The sequence below is a fragment of the Salvia miltiorrhiza genome, chromosome 8 (genome assembly GCF_028751815.1).
Source record: "Salvia miltiorrhiza cultivar Shanhuang (shh) chromosome 8, IMPLAD_Smil_shh, whole genome shotgun sequence".
NCBI lineage: Eukaryota > Viridiplantae > Streptophyta > Magnoliopsida > Lamiales > Lamiaceae > Salvia > Salvia miltiorrhiza.
Window position 1 is genome coordinate 56,377,438 of NC_080394.1, and position 4,771 is coordinate 56,382,208.

The 4,771-nt window shown below is 36.4% G+C and overlaps 1 pseudogene; it reads left to right on the forward strand.

Moving 5' to 3' along the window:
* Positions 1 to 1,277: 1,277 nt before the first annotated feature.
* Positions 1,278 to 3,966, forward strand: LOC130999394 (putative pentatricopeptide repeat-containing protein At1g12700, mitochondrial; annotated as a pseudogene).
* The last annotated feature ends 805 nt before the right edge of the window (positions 3,967 to 4,771 follow it).

A 4,771-nucleotide genomic window follows, 5' to 3' on the forward strand; every position in this document is an offset into this window, starting at 1 on the left:
TGTGTGAAACTATATGTATCTAAAATATATCTATTTTGAGAAAATCTAAAAAAATTTTTTTTTTAATAATTAAATCCAAAAATTACATTCCAATTTTACCCCTCCAGATTTTGCCTTTGAATGCTTGGAAGTTCCTTGCCACATGTCACCATCTTGATGCGCCACATGTCATAAATGTGTGGTCAAGATTTGGATCTAGGGATCTATTATAAGCATTGAGATCTATATGATTCCATTCCTATATATATATATATATATATATATATATATATATATATATATATATATATATATATATATATATATAGGGCCGCTCCAATGAGACCCCCTAATTTTAGTGAGATCTAGGGCACGATCTGGTGCGTTTATTTTATCAATCATATGGCTGATATTGTATCTGGAGGGTGATTTTTTTTCGCAGGGTTCGAATCCTGGAGGGAGCAGAATATTTTAAATTTTGTTATTCATCAGTATATATTGCATTGTTCATCAGTATATATGTATTATTCATTACGAATTTTTTAAATTTTATTTTTCATCAGTATATACATCTTGTTCATTAGATTTGCGTCTTGTTCATTAGTATTATATGTCTTATTCATTGTACTCATGTTACACGAAAAATAGGGGGTCTCACTGGAGCGCGCCCCTATATATATATATATATATATATATGAATTTTATTCAACAGGGTTACGAATTCATCAAACATGGTTACGAATTGTGAAAAATAATTTTTTGCTACCTTTGGGATTCGAACCCAGGACCACGAATTCATCCAACAAGGTTACGAATCAACAGTAGATCTTGATGATCTAAGGGCTGAAAATTGTTTATATTTTATATTTTAAGAAGTGTTTTTATTTTAGCCATCCCCTATATATATATATATATATATATATATATATATATATATAAATTCATGAACTTAATACGTACTTAGCTGAGCTTCAAGCTTAAATTTGATTAACTTATTCATTTTTTATTTAAAATATTTTAATAAAATATATTTTTGTTTAATTATTCACATACATCACAAACTCAAACATAATTTGTTTAAGTTAGTAAATTATTTATTTACAAACCAAACTGAAGTCCTCGTGCAAACGTTTATGTTTTAATTTGAGCTGAACTCAGAAATTAATTATGAATGCGTTTTTCTCTTCACCAAACACGATTACTCGTTCAACGGCTGAGATTTGATCAACAACATCCAACGGCTCACCATAAAATCGAAATAACCAGATCTACTTTACCTTTCTTCCCCACCTACCACTTCCAATTTCCTCAAAAAACTCATTTTTCACCTTTCTTCCTCACAAAATCCTATCTCTCATTCTTCCCCAATTCTTCAGCTTCCAATAATGAGGTCGAACCACGCAGCCATGTTTCTGGGTAGAATTTTGTCGAATTCTTCATCTAAATTCTCCACTTTTTCCATCGCCCCTCCACATTATCAATCATTTCTTGGACCCATTTTTCATTTTGATAATGCCAGCTGCCAAATGAGGAGACACTTCTCCGCCTATCATAGATTCGATTTTGAATCTATACGTGAGCCCAATGATGCCGTCGCTCTATTTCGGAATATGATGAGAACGGAGCCGCTTCCTTCTGTTAAGCTTTTCTCGAGATTGCTGAGTGTTGTGGTCAAGCTGAAACAATACTCTGCTGTACTTCATCAAAGGCCTGATTTTGGGTTTGCGATCTTAGGCAGTTTTTTTAAGCGTGGGTTCAAGCCTACTGTGGTAACCTTCAACACTCTCGTGAAAGGCCTTCTGTTTGTTGGAAGGATCCCAGAGGCAGCTAAATTGTTGGGGAAGCTGTCGGTCTACCAACTGTGCGAGCCCGATGAGTATACATAGTGCGTGTTTGATATTGGCTAATACACTGTATTAGCTAATTTAGTACAGATCAGTCTTGTGTTTGGTATTATTTAATAATAATGCGGATGACCCGATTTAATCCCACGACCCAGTATTATTAATCCAGATTTCTTAGGATTAATAATACCACCTCCCCCTAGGATTAACTTAAACCAGGATATTCTGTATTTAGCCATAATAGCAAACATCAACTCAGTATTAATAATCTGTCATTATCCACGCTAAATATCCTGATTAAAAATTATCCTACATAATCCTTTACTGAAAACCAAACGAGCCCATATAGTACTATAATTAATGGGTTATGCAAAGCTGGAGATATTCTACAGGTGATTGATTTGCTCTGCTCATTGGAAAAAGGAAAAGGGAGCTGCAAACCAGATGTCTATGCTTACAGTGCAGTCATTGATGGTCTATGCAAGGAAGGAAAGGTGGACGATGCTTTCCAACTCTTCTCCTCTTTGGGTGATAAGGGGATTTCACCTAATGTTGTGACATATAGTTCAATAATTGAGGGGTTGTGCAATAGGAGAAGAATGGATGAGGCTGAAGACATGTTAAAGAAGATGATAGCTGATCTGGTCTACCCAAATGTGGTGACATGTAATATCTTTGTGGATGCTTGGTGCAAAGATGGAAAGATGGAAGAGGCCGAACATATGTTGGTATCTATGAAGGAGATTGATGTTCAACCCGACATTGTCACTTACAACGCATTTATCAACGGATATTGTTTGCAAGGGAAAATGGACGAAGCTGAACGCATTTTCCAATTGGCAGTGAGCTCTGGAATGAAGCCCGATATCATAAGCTACAATAGCTTGATGAACGGGTATTGCAAAATGGGGCAAGTCGAAGAAGTTTCACGTCTTTTTACCATAATTCCTGCTCTAAGATTAAAGCGCGATGTGGTTTCTTATACCATAATGCTAGAGGCCTTATTTCGTGAAGGCAAATGGGAAGATGGCTTGAAGCTGTTCAATGAGATGGAAGCTCTACAAGTGTCTCCGAATATAAGGACTTATAATATCTTGTTGGATGGTTTGTGCGGAGCTCATCGTATTGCTGAAGCTTTTCCGGTGTTGCATACCATGGAAGATAAAGGCATCATTCCAGATATAGTAACATACAATATTCTCATTGAGGGATTGTGCAACGACAACAAAGTCAGAGAAGCAAAATGTATGTTCCACGATCTTCCATCCAAAGGTTTGCAGCCTGAAGTCATAACCTATAATATTCTCATTTGTGCACTTGGCGAAAGAGGGCAGATAAAGGAGGCTAAAGATCTGTTCCATGAGCTTCCATCCAAAGGTTTGCAGCCTGACACCAGAACATATAATATTCTCATTGGTGCACTTTGCAAAGAAGGGCAGATAGAGGAGGCTAAAGATCTGTTCCAGGAGCTCCCATCCAAAGGTTTGCAGCCTGACGTCGTAATGTATAATATTCTCATTGGTGCACTTTGCAAAGAAGGGCAGATAGAGGATGCTAAAGATCTGTTCCATGAACTCCCATCCAAAGGTTTGCAGCCTGACGTCATAACGTATAATATTCTCATTGGTGCACTTTGCAAAGAAGGGCAGATAGAGGCGGCTAAAGATCTGTTCCATGAGCTCCAATCCAAGGGTTTGCAGCCGGACGTCATAACTTATACAATCCTTGTCGGTGCACTTTGTGAGCAAGGGCAGATAGAGGAGGCTAAGGATTTGATGACGCAAATGGTAAGCAACGGTTGCTTGCCTAATAGTGTAACATACAATGTTTTTGTTCGAGGTCTTCTCAAAATGAACAAGATGCTTGATGCAATGCCACTGTTGGAAGAGATGGATTCAAGGGGATGCACACTTGACAAAACTGCATATTCGATGTTGATTGAAGCTGTGAAACGGGAAGGTTAAGATAGTGTTCTGTTTAATATGGTTAAAAAACTCATACCAAAGGACTTCTATTCTAGTTAGGTTTTATGCCGTGTTTGAAGGTCAAGAATTATTGCAATAGAGATTAAGGGGAAAGTACAATGGCTTATTTGTATATTTAATCTTTATGTTATGATGATTTAAAATATTTCAATTTTGTAGTTGTGATGTTGTTTTGTAGTAGTAGGCACTGTTGGTGGGATTGTTTATTTGGATTGGGAGTTGCTCAGCTATGCACCTTGACTTGCAACTTCTGCATCCATTGTATGTGCAAATTGGATCTACATTTAATTTAGTTTCACAATGTAAGAATTATGTATATGAATTCTTGATTGAAATCAAAATCTGAGGTTCATTGTCATCATTGAAAACTGAGCTTGAAAATAATATGCAATTAGTTTTCTTGGGTAGAAAACAAGAAACATAGAAAAAGCATCACCTTGAACAAGAACTGCTGCACGAAACAGTAGGAATAGGAACAATTGATGGAAGAGAGAGAGAGAGATGTGTTACTGCTGAGCTCTATCTGTGTAATTGTTTTTCACTTGTTAGTTCATAATAATAATAAGAATAATAATAATAATAATACATGACAGCTTAGTTCTGTTGTAGCCAAGCCCAAGCCTTTGGCCCATTTCACGCAGGCCTATGTTTTGGTGGGCCCAATTTCGGGATGCACAAAGCCATCTGCTGGTGCATATGTATGGGGGGGCCTATTGGGCCATTTATTATTTTTATTTTTTTATGTTTTTAAGGGAATGTGTGTGCCAATTTTTTTTAGATACAATTTACATATCATATTATGAAATGGTAAATATATTACTCAAAAAAAATGAAAATAAAACATATACAAGGTGGGTGGAACTTCAATTAATGACCTATTTCAAAAAAAAAAAAAAAACTTTGGTACCACACGGTCCACACCTTTAGAGCGTGGGCTAGGTCTCCTCAATATGTGTGCAAAAT